This window comes from Stegostoma tigrinum, chromosome 11 (genome assembly GCF_030684315.1).
Source record: "Stegostoma tigrinum isolate sSteTig4 chromosome 11, sSteTig4.hap1, whole genome shotgun sequence".
In the NCBI taxonomy this organism is placed as follows: Eukaryota; Metazoa; Chordata; class Chondrichthyes; order Orectolobiformes; family Stegostomatidae; genus Stegostoma; species Stegostoma tigrinum.
In genome coordinates, this window is record NC_081364.1 from 68,989,872 (window position 1) to 69,006,018 (window position 16,147).

General features: G+C 48.4%; 1 protein-coding gene across 1 annotated transcript in view; it reads left to right on the forward strand.

Annotated features, from left to right (window-relative positions):
• The window catches only part of LOC132210215 (complement C4-like), a 243,164-nt gene that overhangs the window by 181,765 nt on the left and 45,252 nt on the right, over positions 1–16,147 (forward strand). Inside the window, exon 9 of the mRNA XM_059649655.1 lies at positions 2,389–2,501. The gene's annotated coding sequence lies outside the window, so the exon portion shown is untranslated. The remainder of the gene's footprint in view (positions 1–2,388; positions 2,502–16,147) is intronic.

Genomic DNA, 16,147 nt, shown 5'->3' on the forward strand with positions numbered 1-16,147 from the left:
AAGGTGGAGGAAGTGAGGGTCTAGCACAGCTTGAGAGTATTACAGGCCTGCTCGGAAGGAGCTCAAAAGATATTGCGTGTACAATTGTTACCTGTTACAACCTTTGCGTCCACGCTTGCTCATTCAATGGTGTCAAGATGCCAGCAGTGCATGTACCTTCTCCATCCCCTAATGCCGTCAGCTCACACAAGACATCGTCCTTACTTAAAATCTTCTGATCAACCAAAGTTCATTGTAATGGACATTTTAGTTATCTGTCATGAAACGAAAACTGATTCTGACTGGCATGACCTGCAGTGCAAATGAAGAGAATCTGCGAAACGAGATTCCTTATGGGCTTGCAGCCGCAACAAATAATTGCTATTCAAAGACGTTGCATACATACATTTTTTTCTCCTATCACCTTAGATTTTTTTTTTGTTGATGCATGTTGTGTGGGTTTCCAGTCAGGCCCATAAACACAGGTTGATGCAGTCACTGTTATAACATGGTATTGAAGGAGAATTTGTGATCTTTGGAGTTTCATTCCAGTGTATGAAGGAGTGCACCATCAAGCCAGTTCAGAGCACTACTGGCGACGAATTGTTGCAAGTTTTCAAGTGTTACCGATCGTCACATAAAATATGGCCTTTTTGTTGTTGCGCTATTCATCTTAACTGCACCATATCTAGTATTTAGGCTTGGAAACTATTTCAAATTTTTGATTTACTTATTCAAAATCATTTATGATTGTTGTCATGATATCTCCAATATGTTATTTTGATTGGACATAGAGGATTGGATCTGTCTTAATGGAAATAATGTATGCGCTTATAAAACCCCTTCTGGGCAAGGTAGTTGCTCAGTGGTTAGAGCTGCTGATGCACTGGGGAGCCAATAGAGATTCCAGTCTTGGGTAACTATCTGTGTGGAATTGACACGTCCTCCCCGCGTCTGCGAGGGGCTTCTGCCAGGTGCTGCAGTTTCCTCCCATTGTTCAAAGATGTGCAGGTCCTTATATGTGATTTGTGAATCATTTCTTAAATGTTTCAATCCTGCCAGCATCCAGTGCCTTGGACAAAATAACTGGAGATGAATAAAAGATACTGTGCCTTTTGACACCATTTCCTGCTGGAATTTCATCAATCCTGCTTTATATCGGTGACAACTTCCATGACCTTTTTTGATGCTATGTCTGAATTGACAGTCTAGTTCCAAATATTTGTTGTGCAGTATTTCAAGGTCTCTGTTATAGCATACCCATGACTGTCCACTTCAAAAGATACTTCCATATCAGAGAATCCCTACGGTGTGGAAACAAGCCCCTTTTGACCCAAGAAGTCCACGGCCACCCTCCAAAGAGCATCTCACCCTGACTCATCCCCCGACCCTTTCCTCAGTAACCTTACATTCCCCATGACTAACACACCTAATCTACACATCCCTAAACACAATGGGCAAGTTTGGCATGGCCCATACACCGAGCCTGCACATCTTTGGACTGTGGGAGGAAACCAGAGCACCCAGCAGGAACCCATGCAGGCATGGGCAGAATGTACAAACTCCGCACAGAAAATTGTCCAACGGTGGGATCGAACCTGGGTCCCTGGCGCTGTGAGTCAGCGGTGCTAACCACTGAGCCACCGTGCTGCCCTTGGAGTTAGACAGAGCTTGCTTGTTCCTGGGTGGCCTCAAACTGCCAACCTCCACTTAGTGGCAAAAGTGCTGACCAACTGCATTCATCTTCACTGGTTTTTGCTTAGTATCATTGAATTCAATCCTTCAAACTCTATGATAAATATTTAAATTTCCATTGATATGTGAGCGTTGTTTTTAGTACGCAGTATTGGTTTATTATGTTTCATTGGTACATAATGAATATTGTATGTATATGCAAATGGGCAAGTTGGTAATGATGCAGTCCCCAGACCTGGAGGATAATAACACTGTCCTTCAATCGCCCACGATGCCCTCTGCAAATTGGTAGAAAACAAAAATTTCTATAACATTCATCTCTTCTCCCGTCAGTGGATCAAAATTAATTCAGGATTTTGTACAGGCCAATAAGCATAAGATTACGTGAGCCTAAACAAAACTACTGGCTCATATTAGTTCAGTAAAGTGAAAGGGCAACAATAAAGGTAGTAGGAACTGCAGATGCTGGAGAATCTGAGATAAGGTGTAAAGCTGGATGAACACAGCAGGCCCAGCAGTACCACCCGGCTCTGCACCTTGTTATCTCAGATTCTCCAGCGCCAATTTTCTGAAGTAGGGTCTCGTCCCGAAACATCAGTTTTCTTGCTTCTCTGATGCTGCTTGACCTGCTGTGTTCATCCAGCTCTCCACCTTGGGCAACAATAGAGTATGCTTTAAGTCACTAGATATGTTACGTGGGTTTGTCTTCCTTAGGGTGGAGTTAGTGGAACCGAAAAAGATGTCTCCCTCACAGCGTTTGTGACAAAAGAATTGCATCGTTCCTTTGCGGCCTTTCGACAGAAGAATATTCGGAGATTTCCCGAGTGGTAAGAATGTAACTTCTTTTACTTTTTCTCACTTTTTCCAACAATTGGAAAATAGATTATAGAAATAACATCGAGCTGATGAAGTGTGAAAAGAAGAATAATTGCAAGCAGTGGTGGGAGTTGGTCAGTGAGGTGGGAGGAGTGAATAGGTGGGAGAGAAGGCGGACAGGTCATGGAGGCGGGTATGAGGGGAGGAACTAGTCTTGGGATGAGGCTGGCGGGTGGGGAGATTTTGAGGGTGGCCAAGTCCATATTGAGGCTATTGAGTTGGAAGCTCCCGAGGCGGAACATGAGGTGCTGCTCCTCCAGTTTCTGGGTGGTTTGGTTGTGACACTGGAAGAGGCCCAGGATGGACATGTCATTCAGGGAGTGGGAGGGGGAATTGAAGTGATGCAATGATTTGGATATGAAAATAGAAGGTGTGGTTAGTAAGTTTCCCAATGATTGAAGGTGTAGTAGCCAACCAAGAAGGTCACCTCAGAATACAATGGGACATTGACAAAGGCCAATAAACTGAGGAATGGCAGGTGGTGTTGAGGTTAGACAAATGTGAGGTGCTCCATTTTGGAAAGGCAAATCAGGGCAGCACGTATACACTGAAGGTTGTGGGGAGTGTTGCTTAATAAAGAGACGCTGGAGTGCAGTTTCGTAGTTCCATCAAAGTACAGCCACCGGTAGAAAGGATATGAAGGAGACATTTGGTGTGCTCGCCTTTATCGGTCAGGGCATTGAGTATAGGAGTTGGGAGATCACTTAGCAGCCATGTAGGACGTTGGTTCGGCTGCTTTTGGAATACTGCAATCGCTTTTGGTCTCCTTGCGAGAGGAAGGATGTCGGCGCAACATTGAGGGCCGAAGGGCCTGTTCTGCGCTGTATTGTTGTATGTTGTAAACTTGAAAGGGTTCAGAGAAGGATGTTACGAGCATCGGAGGTTGGAGGTATACTGTGGGCTTGAATAGGCAGCTATTTCTTGGAACTTTGGAGTTCAGGGCTGACCATATAGAAGTTTATACAATTACGAGGGACGTGGATAGAGCGAACAGCCAAGATCTTTTCCCCGGGTTGCTGGAATCCAAAACTGGAGGGAATAGGTTAAAAATGAGAGAGGGAAGATTTAAAATGGACTGGATTTTTTTCATAGTGGTGCATGTATGGAGTGCGCTGCCAGAGGAAGTGGTGGAGGCTTGTACGTTTAAAAGGCATGTGGATGGGTACATGAATAGGATGGGTTGAGAGGAATATGGGCCAAATGCTGGCAAATGGGACTAAATTAATTTAGGATATCTGGTCAACATAGACAAATTGGGCCCAAGGATCTGTTTCCCGACTGTACATCTCTTTGACTCTAAGTGTCTTTTTTCTGAACCACGTGGCCCATAATTAGGAAAAGTTGAATCAGGATTTGGGAATGTGACAATTGTAATTGGATCTCTTTGATGAAATTAACTCTGTAGGTAATGGTGGTTGAATTATGATTTATCAAATTTGAGTTCATTGCAGCATCTTATAGAATAGAGGAAACACATGTAATCAAAATTGAAAATGAAAACTTGGTAAAATTTTGCATTGGAAATACATGACCAGCCATTGGAGGAGATTCATGACCATTGCATTCAAGTGAGAACAACAAATGCGATTCAGTGACTCAGAGAAACGGGATGCAGTGACTCAGTGAAATTGGACGCAGTGACTGTGTGAACTGGGATGCAGTGACTGTGTGAACTCGGATGCAGTGACTGAGGGTAATGGGATGCAGTGACTGAGGGTAATGGGATGCAGTGACTGAGTGAAATGGGTTGTAGTGACTGAGAGAAATGGGACACAGTGACTGATGGAAATGGGATGCAGTAACTTAGGGACATGGGATGCAGTGACTGAGGGACGTGGGATGCAGTGACTGAGGGACGTGGGATGCAGTGAATGAGGGACATGGGATGCAGTGACTGAGGGACATTGGATGCAGTGACTGAGGGACATGGGATGCATCGACTGAGTGAAATGCGATGCAGAGACTGAGGGAAAGTAGATGCTGTGACTGTGGGAAATGGGATGCCCTGAGTGTGGGAAATTCAATACAGCGTCTGTGAGATACGGGAAACAATGACTGTTGGAAATGGGATTCAGTGACTGTGGTGAAGGAGATGCAATGATTGAGTGAAATGGGATGCAGTGATTGAGTGAAATGGGATGCACTGACTGAGTGAAATGGGATGCACTGACTGAGTGAAATGGGATGCAATTGCTGATTGAAATGGGATGCAGTGACTGAGTGAAATGTGATTCAGTCACTGAGTGAAATGGGATGCAGTCAGTGAGTGAAATGGGATGCAGTCAGTGAGTGAAATGTGTTGCAGTCACTGAGTGAAATGGGATGCAGTGACTGAGTGAAATGGGATACAGTGACTGAGGGAAATGGGATGCAGTGACTGAGGGAAATGAGATGCCGAGACTGAGTTACCGGGATGCAGTGACTGCGGGAAATGGTATGCAGTGACTGAGGGAAATGGGATGCAGTGACTGAGGGAAATGGGATGCAGTGACTGACGGAAATGGGATGCAGTGTCTGTTTGAAATGGGATCCTGCGACTGAAGTTAATGGGATGCAGTGACTGAGTGAAATGGGATGCAGTGACCGAGTGAAATGAGATGCAGTGACTGAGCGAAATGGGATGCACTATTTTTGGCAAGTCGGATGCAATCACTGATTGAAATGAGATGCAGAGACTGTGGGAAAGGAGATGCTGTGTCTATGGGAAATGGGATACAGAGAGTGTCGGAAATTGAATGCAGCGTCTGTGAGATACGGGAACCAGTGACTGATGGAAATGGGATGCTGCGACTGTGGTGAAGGAGATGCAGTGACTGAGTGAAATGTGATGCAGTGACTGAGTGAAATGTGATGCAGTGACTGAGTGAAATGTGATGCAGTGACTGAGTGAAATGTGATGCAGTGACTGAGTGAAATGTGATGCAGTGACTGAGTGAAATGTGATGCAGTGACTGAGTGAAATGTGATGCAGTGACTGAGTGAAATGTGATGCAGTGACTGAGTGAAATGTGATGCAGTGACTGAGTGAAATGTGATGCAGTGACTGAGTGAAATGTGATGCAGTGACTGAGTGAAATGTGATGCAGTGACTGAGTGAAATGTGATGCAGTGACTGAGTGAAATGTGATGCAGTGACTGAGTGAAATGCGATGCAGTGACTGAGTGAAATGCGATGCAGTGACTGAGTGAAATGCGATGCAGTGACTGAGTGAAATGCGATGCAGTGACTGAGTGAAATGCGATGCAGTGACTGAGTGAAATGCGATGCAGTGACTGAGTGAAATGCGATGCAGTGACTGCGTGAAATGCGATGCAGTGACTCAGTGAAATATGATTCAGTCACTGACTGAACTGTGATGCAGTCACTGAGTGAAATGGGATGCAGTGGCGGAGTGAAATGGGATGCAGTGGCGGAGTGAAATGGTATGCAGTGACTGAGGGACATGGTATTGCAGTGATCGAGGGACATGGGATGCAGTGACAGAGTGACATGAGCTGCAGTGACAGAGGTACTGGGAAGGAGTGACTGAGTTAATAGGGAATCAGTGCCCGAGCGGGCTTGGGGTGCAGTGACTGAGGGGAATGGGATGCAGTGACTGAGGGGAATGGGGTGCAGTGACTGAGGGACATGGGATGCAGTGACTGAGGGAAATGGGATGCAGTGACTGCGTGAAATGGGATGCAGTGACTGCGTGAAATGGGATGCAGTGACTGCGTGAAATGGGATGCAGTAGTTTGGGAACTTGAATGCATCGTCTGTGAGATACGGGAAACAGTGACTGATGGAAATGTGATGCAGTGACTGCTTGAATTGGGATGCATCACTGAGTGCAATGGGATGCAGGGAGTGGGTGAAATGGGATGCAGTGACTGATGGAAATTGGATGCAGTGACTGAGGGAAATGGGATGCAGTGACTGAGTGAAATGGGATGCAGTGACTGAGTGAAATGGGATGCAGTGAATGAGTTAAATGAGATGCAGTGACTTATGGAAATTGGTTGCAGTGACAGAGTGACATGAGCTGCAGTGTCTGATGGAAATGTGATGCAGTGACTGAGGGAAATGGGATGCACTGTCTGATGGAAATGTGATGCAGTGACAGAGTGACATGAGCTGCAGTGACAGAGGTTCTGGGAAGGAGTGACTGAGTCAGTAGGGAAACACTGCCCGAGCGGGCTTGGTGTGCAGTGACTGAGGGAAATGGGATACAGTGCCTGAACGAAAAGGGACACACTGACTGAATGAAATGGGATGCAGTGACTGAGGGACATGGGATGCAATGACTGAGGGACATGGGATGCAGTGACACACGGACATGGGATGCAGTGACACACGGACATGGGATGCAGTGACTGAGGGAATTGGGATGCAGTGACTGAGTGATATGTGATGCACTGACTGAGTGAAATGTGATTCAGTCACTGAGTGAAATGGAATGCAGTGACTGAGTGAAATGCAATGCAGTGACTGAGTGAAATGCGATTCAGGAGCTGAGGGAAATGGGATGCGGTGACTGAGGGAAATGGGATGCGGTGACTGAGTGAAATGGGATGCGGTGACTGACGGAAATGGGATGCAGTGACTGAGGGACATGGGATGCATCGACTGAGTGAAATGCGATGCTGAGACTGAGGGAAAGGAGATGCTGTGACTGTGGGAAATGGGATGCAGTGAGTGTGGGAAATTGAAGACAGCGTCTGTGAGATACGGGAAACAATGACTGTTGGAAATGGGATGCAGTGACTGTGGTGAAGGAGATGCAATGATTGAGTGAAATGGGATGCAGTGATTGAGTGAAATGGGAAGCACTGACTGAGTGAAATTGGATGCACTGACTGAGTTAAATGGGATGCAGTGACTACTTGAAATGGGATGCAGTGACTGAGTGAAATGTGATTCAGTCACTGAGTGAAATGTGATTCAGTCACTGAGTGAAATGGGATGCAGTCACTGAGTGAAATGGGATGCAGTCACTGAGTGAAATGGGATGCAGTCAGTGAGTGAAATGGGATGCAGTCAGTGAGTGAAATGGGATGCAGTCAGTGAGTGAAATGTGTTGCAGTGACTGAGTGAAATGGGATGCAGTGACTGATGGAAATTGGATGCAGTGACTGACGGAAATGGGATGCGGTGACTGTGGTGAAGGAGTTGCAGTGATTGAGTAAATGGGATGCAGTGACTGAGTGAAATGTGATGCAGTGACTGAGTGAAATGTGATGCAGTGACTGAGTGAAATGTGATGCAGTGGCTGTGTGAAATGGGAAGCAGTGACTGAGTGAAATATGATGCAGTGACTGCTTGAAATGGGATGCATCACTGAGTGCAATGGGATGCAGGGACTGGGTGAAATGGGATGCAGTGACCGATGGAAATTGGATGCAGTGATTGAGTAAATGGGATGCAGTGACTGAGTGAAATGTGATGCAGTGACTGAGTGAAATGTGATGCAGTGACTGAGTGAAATGGGATGCAGTGACTGAGGGAAATGGGATGCAGTGACTGAGGGAAATGGGATGCAGTGACTGAGTGAAATGGGATGCACTGACCGAGTGAAATGAGATGCAGTGACTGAGGGAAATGGGATGCAGTGACTGAGGGAAATGGGATGCAGTGACTGAGGGACATGGGATGCAGTGACTGAGGGACATGGGATGCAGTGACTGAGGGACATGGGATGCAGTGACTGAGGGACATGGGATGCAGTGACTGAGGGACATGGGATGCAGTGACTGAGGGACATGGGATGCAGTGACAGAGGTACTGGGAAGGAGTGACTGAGTTAATAGGGAATCAGTGCCCGAGCGGGCTTGGGTTGCAGTGACTGAGGGAAATGGGATACAGTGCCTGACCGAAAAGGGACGCACTGACTGAGTGAAATGGGATGCAGTGACTGTGTGAAATGAGATGCATTGACTGAGGGACATGGGATGCAGTGACTGTGGGACAAGGGATGCAGTGACTGTGGGACAAGGGATGCAGTGACTGAGGGACAAGGGATGCAGTGACTGAGGGACAAGGGATGCAGTGACTGAGGGACATGGGATGCACTGACTGAGGGACATGGGATGCAGTTACTGTGGGACATGGGATGCAGTGACTGAGGTACTGGGAATGAGTGACTGAGTTAATAGGGATGCAGTGCCCAAGCGGGCTTGGGGAGCAGTGACTGATGGAAATGGGATGCAGTGACTGATGCAAATGGGATGCAGTGACTGACGCAAATGGGATACATTGACTGGTGGAAATGGGTTGCAGTGACTGAGGGAAATGGGATGCAGTGACTGAGGGAAATGGGATGCAGTGACTGAGGGAACTTTGATTCAGTCAGTGGGTGAAATGCGATGCCGGGAATGAGTGAAATGAGATGCACTGACTGATGGAAATATGATGCAGTGACTGACGGAAATGTGATGCAGTGACTGACGGAAATGTGATGCAGTGACTGAGGGAAATGGGATGCAGTGACTGAGGGAAATGGGATGCAGTGACTGAGGGAAATGGGATGCAGTGACCGAGTGAAATGAGATGCAGTGACTGAGCGAAATGGGATGCACTATTTTTGGCAAGTAGGATGCAATCACTGATTGAAATGAGATGCAGAGACTGTGGGAAAGGAGATGCTGTGTCTATGGGAAATGGGATACAGAGAGTGTCGGAAATTGAATGCAGCGTCTGTGAGATACGGGAACCAGTGACTGATGGAAATGGGATGCTGCGACTGTGGTGAAGGAGATGCAGTGATAGAGTGAATTGGGATGCAGTGACTGACTGAAATGTGATGCAGTGACTGACTGAAATGTGATGCAGTGACTGACTGAAATGTGATGCAGTGACTGAGTGAAATGTGATGCAGTGACTGAGTGAAATGTGATGCAGTGACTGAGTGAAATGTGATGCAGTGACTGAGTGAAATGGTATGCAGTGACTGAGGGACATGGTATTGCAGTGATCGAGGGACATGGGATGCAGTGACAGAGTGACATGAGCTGCAGTGACAGAGGTACTGGGAAGGAGTGACTGAGTTAATAGGGAATCAGTGCCCGAGCGGGCTTGGGGTGCAGTGACTGAGGGGAATGGGATGCAGTGACTGACGGACATGGGATGCAGTGACACACGGACATGGGATGCAGTGACACACGGACATGGGATGCAGTGACTGAGGGAAATGGGATGCAGTGACTGCGTGAAATGGGATGCAGTGACTGAGTGAAATGCGATGCAGTAGTTTGGGAACTTGAATGCATCGTCTGTGAGATACGGGAAACAGTGACTGATGGAAATGTGATGCAGTGACTGCTTGAATTGAGATGCATCACTGAGTGCAATGGGATGCAGGGAGTGGGTGAAATGGGATGCAGTGACTGATGGAAATTGGATGCAGTGACAGAGTGACATGAGCTGCAGTGTCTGATGGAAATGTGATGCAGTGACTGAGGGAAATGGGATGCACTGTCTGATGGAAATGTGATGCAGTGACAGAGTGACATGAGCTGCAGTGACAGAGGTTCTGGGAAGGAGTGACTGAGTCAATAGGGAAACACTGCCCGAGCGGGCTTGGTGTGCAGTGACTGAGGGAAATGGGATACAGTGCCTGAACGAAAAGGGACACACTGACTGAATGAAATGGGATGCAGTGACTGAGTGAAATGCGATGCAGTAGTTTGGGAACTTGAATGCATCGTCTGTGAGATACGGGAAACAGTGACTGATGGAAATGTGATGCAGTGACTGCTTGAATTGAGATGCATCACTGAGTGCAATGGGATGCAGGGAGTGGGTGAAATGGGATGCAGTGACTGATGGAAATTGGATGCAGTGACAGAGTGACATGAGCTGCAGTGTCTGATGGAAATGTGATGCAGTGACTGTGGGAACTGGGATGCAGTGACTGTGGGAACTGGGATGCAGTGACTGAGGGAAATGGGATGCAGTGACTGAGGGAAATGGGATGCAGTGACTGAGGGAAATGGGATGCAGTGGCGCTGTGAAATGGGATGCAGTGGCTGTGTGAAATGGGATGCAGTGACTGAGGGAAATGGGATGCAGTGACTGATGGAAAGGAGATGCAGTGACTGAGTGAAATGGGATGCAGTGTCTGAGGGAAATGGGATGCAGTGTCTGAGGGAAATGGGATGCAGTGTCTGAGGGAAATGGGATGCAGTGTCTGAGGGAAATGGGATGCAGTGTCTGAGGGAAATGGGATGCAGTGTCTGAGGTAAATGGGATGCAGTGTCTGAGGGAAATGGGATGCAGTGTCTGAGGGAAATGGGATGCAGTGTCTGAGGGAAATGGGATGCAGTGTCTGAGGGAAATGGGATGCAGTGTCTGAGGGAAATGGGATGCAGTGTCTGAGGGAAATGGGATGCAGTGTCTGAGGGAAATGGGATGCAGTGTCTGAGGGAAATGGGATGCAGTGTCTGAGGGAAATGGGATGCAGTGTCTGAGGGAAATGGGATGCAGTGACTGAGGGAAATGGGATGCAGTGACCGAGGACAATGGGATGCAGTGACTGAGTGAACTGTGATTCAGTCACTGAGTGAACTGTGATGCAGTGGCTGAGTGGAATGGGATGCCGTGACTGAGGGACATGGGATGCAGTGACTGAGGGACATGGGATGCAGTGACTGAGGGACATGGGTTGCACTGACTGAGGGACATGGGATGCAGTGACAGAGGTACTGGGAAGGAGTGACTGAGTTAATAGTGAATCAGTGCCCGAGCGTGCTTGGGGTGCAGTGACTGAGTGAAATGGGATACAGTGCCTGATCGAAAAGGGACGCACAGACTGAGTGAAATGGGATGCAGTGACTGAGTGAAATCAGATGCAATGACTGAGGGACAAGGGATGCAGTGACTGAGGGACAAGGGATGCAGTGACTGAGGGACAAGGGATGCAGTGACTGAGGGACAAGGGATGCAGTGACTGAGGGACATGGGATGCAGTGACTGAGGGACATGGGATGCAGTGACTGAGGGACATGGGATGCAGTGACTGAGGCACATGGGATGCAGTGACTGAGGCACATGGGATGCAGTGACTGAGGCACATGGGATGCAGTGACTGAGGCACATGGGATGCAGTGACATAGGTACTGGGAAGGAGTGACTGAGTTAATAGGGATGCAGTGCCCGAGCGGGCTTGGGGTGACTGTGTGAAATGGGATGCTGTGACAGAGTGAAATGAGATACATTGACTGAGTGAAATGAAATGCAGTAACTGAGGGAAATGGGATGCAGTGAATGAGGGAAATGGGATGCTTTGACTGAGTGAAATGAGATGCAATGACTGATGGCAATGGGATGCAGTAACTGAGGGACATGGGATGCAGTGACTGAGGGACGTGGGATGCAGTGACTGAGGGACGTGGGATGCAGTGAATGAGGGACGTGGGATGCAGTGAATGAGGGACGTGGGATGCAGTGACTGAGGGACGTGGGATGCAGTGACTGAGGGACGTGGGATGCAGTGACTGAGGGACATGGGATGCAGTGACTGAGGGACATGGGATGCAGTGACTGAGGGACATGGGATGCAGTGACTGAGGGACATGGGATGCCGTGACTGAGGGACATGGGATGCATCGACTGATTGAAATGCGATGCTGTGACTGTGGGAAATGGGATGCAGTGAGTGTGGGAAATTGAAGACAGCGTCTGTGAGATACGGGAAACAATGACTGTTGGAAATGGGATGCAGTGACTGTGGTGAAGGAGATGCAATGATTGAGTGAAATGGGATGCAGTGATTGAGTGAAATGGGATGCACTGACTGAGTTAAATGGGATGCAGAGGCTGAATGAAATGGGATGCAGAGGCTGAGTGAAATGTGATTCAGTCACTGAGTGAAATGGGATGCAGTCAGTGAGTGACATGTGTTGCAGTCACTGAGTGAAATGGGATGCAGTGACTGAGGGAAATGGGATGCAGTGAGTTAGTGAAATGAGATGCAGTCATTGATGGAAATTGGATGCAGTGACAGAGTGACATGCGCTGCAGTGCCTGATGGAAATGTGATGCAGTTACTGTGGGACATGGGATGCAGTGACTGAGGTACTGGGAAGGAGGGACTGAGTTAATAGGGATGCAGTGCCCGAGCGGGCTTGGGGTGCAGTGACTGAGTGAAATGGGATGCTGTGACAGAGTGAAATGAGATACATTGACTGAGTGAAATGAAATGCAGTAACTGAGGGAAATGGGATACAGTGAATGACGGAAATGGGATGCTTTGACTGAGTGAAATGAGATGCAATGACTGATGGCAATGGGATGCAGTAACTTAGGGACATGGGATGCAGTGACTGAGGGACATGTGATGCAGTGACTGAGGGACATGGGATGCAGTGAATGAGGGATGTGGGATGCAGTGACTGAGGGACATGGGATGCAGTGACTGCGTGAAATGGGATGCAGTGACTGAGGGACGTGGGATGCAGTGAATGAGGGACGTGGGATGCAGTGACTGACGGACATGGGATGCAGTGACTGCGTGAAATGGGATGCGGTGACTGAGGGACATGGGACGCAGTGACTGAGGGACATGGGATGCAGTGACTGAGGGACATGGGATGCAGTGACTGAGGGACATGGGATGCAGTGACTGAGGGACATGGGATGCAGTGACTGAGGGACATGGGATGCAGTGACTGAGGGACATGGGATGCAGTGACTGAGGGACATGGGATGCAGTGACTGAGGGACATGGGATGCAGTGACTGAGGGACATGGGATGCATCGACTGAGGGACATGGGATGCATCGACTGAGTGAAATGCGATGCAGAGACTGAGGGAAAGGAGAGGCTGTGACTCTGGGAAATGGGATGCAGTGAGTGTGGGAAATTCAATACAGCGTCTGTGAGATACGGGAAACAATGACTGTCGGAAATGGGATTCAGTGACTGTGGTGAAGGAGATGCAATGATTGAGTGAAATGGGATGCAGTGATTGAGTGAAATGGGATGCACTGACTGAGTGAAATGGGATGCACTGACTGAGTGAAATGGGATGCAGTTGCTGAATGAAATGGGATGCAGTGACTGAGTGAAATGTGATTCAGTCACTGAGTGAAATGGGATGCAGTCAGTGAGTGAAATGTGTTGCAGTCACTGAGTGAATTGGGATGCAGTGACTGAGTGAAATGGGATACAGTGACTGAGGGAAATGGGATGCAGTGACTGAGGGAAATGAGATGCCGAGACTGAGTTACCGGGATGCAGTGACTGAGGGAAATGGTATGCAGTGACTGAGGGAAATGGGATGCAGTGACTGAGGGAAATGGGATGCAGTGTCTGTTTGAAATGGGATCCTGCGACTGAAGTTAATGGGATGCAGTGACTGAGTGAAATGAGATACATTGACTGAGTGAAGTGGATTGCAGTAACTGAGGGAAATGGTGTGCAGTGACTGACGGAAATGGGATGCAGTGACTGAGTGAAGTGGGATGCAGTGACTGAGGCTAATGGGATGCAGTGACTGAGGACAATGGGATGCAGTGACTGACGGAAATGGGATGCAGTGACTGAGGGAAATGGTATGCAGTGACTGAGGGAAATGGGATGCAGTGACTGAGTGAAATGGGATGCGGTGACTGAGGGACATGGGATGCATCGACTGAGTGAAATGCGATGCTGAGACTGAGGGAAAGGAGATGCTGTGACTGTGGGAAATGGGATGCAGTGAGTGTGGGAAATTGAAGACAGCGTCTGTGAGATACGGGAAACAATGACTGTTGGAAATGGGATGCAGTGACTGTGGTGAAGGAGATGCAATGATTGAGTGAAATGGGATGCAGTGATTGAGTGAAATGGGATGCAGTGACTGAGTGAAATCAGATGCAATGACTGAGGGACAAGGGATGCAGTGACTGAGGGACAAGGGATGCAGTGACTGAGGGACAAGGGATGCAGTGACTGAGGGACAAGGGATGCAGTGACTGAGGGACATGGGATGCAGTGACTGAGGGACATGGGATGCAGTGACTGAGGGACATGGGATGCAGTGACTGAGGCACATGGGATGCAGTGACTGAGGCACATGGGATGCAGTGACTGAGGCACATGGGATGCAGTGACTGAGGCACATGGGATGCAGTGACTGAGGCACATGGGATGCAGTGACTGAGGCACATGGGATGCAGTGACTGAGGCACATGGGATGCAGTGACTGAGGCACATGGGATGCAGTGACTGAGGCACATGGGATGCAGTGACATAGGTACTGGGAAGGAGTGACTGAGTTAATAGGGATGCAGTGCCCGAGCGGGCTTGGGGTGACTGTGTGAAATGGGATGCTGTGACAGAGTGAAATGAGATACATTGACTGAGTGAAATGAAATGCAGTAACTGAGGGAAATGGGATGCAGTGAATGAGGGAAATGGGATGCTTTGACTGAGTGAAATGAGATGCAATGACTGATGGCAATGGGATGCAGTAACTGAGGGACATGGGATGCAGTGACTGTGGGACGTGGGATGCAGTGACTGAGGGACGTGGGATGCAGTGAATGAGGGACGTGGGATGCAGTGAATGAGGGACGTGGGATGCAGTGACTGAGGGACGTGGGATGCAGTGACTGAGGGACGTGGGATGCAGTGACTGAGGGACATGGGATGCAGTGACTGAGGGACATGGGATGCAGTGACTGAGGGACATGGGATGCAGTGACTGAGGGACATGGGATGCCGTGACTGAGGGACATGGGATGCATCGACTGATTGAAATGCGATGCTGTGACTGTGGGAAATGGGATGCAGTGAGTGTGGGAAATTGAAGACAGCGTCTGTGAGATACGGGAAACAATGACTGTTGGAAATGGGATGCAGTGACTGTGGTGAAGGAGATGCAATGATTGAGTGAAATGGGATGCAGTGATTGAGTGAAATGGGATGCACTGACTGAGTTAAATGGGATGCAGAGGCTGAATGAAATGGGATGCAGAGGCTGAGTGAAATGTGATTCAGTCACTGAGTGAAATGGGATGCAGTCAGTGAGTGACATGTGTTGCAGTCACTGAGTGAAATGGGATGCAGTGACTGAGGGAAATGGGATGCAGTGAGTTAGTGAAATGAGATGCAGTCATTGATGGAAATTGGATGCAGTGACAGAGTGACATGCGCTGCAGTGCCTGATGGAAATGTGATGCAGTTACTGTGGGACATGGGATGCAGTGACTGAGGTACTGGGAAGGAGGGACTGAGTTAATAGGGATGCAGTGCCCGAGCGGGCTTGGGGTGCAGTGACTGAGTGAAATGGGATGCTGTGACAGAGTGAAATGAGATACATTGACTGAGTGAAATGAAATGCAGTAACTGAGGGAAATGGGATACAGTGAATGACGGAAATGGGATGCTTTGACTGAGTGAAATGAGATGCAATGACTGATGGCAATGGGATGCAGTAACTTAGGGACATGGGATGCAGTGACTGAGGGACATGTGATGCAGTGACTGAGGGACATGGGATGCAGTGAATGAGGGATGTGGGATGCAGTGACTGAGGGACATGGGATGCAGTGACTGCGTGAAATGGGATGCAGTGACTGAGGGACGTGGGATGCAGTGAATGAGGGACGTGGGATGCAGTGACTGACGGACATGGGA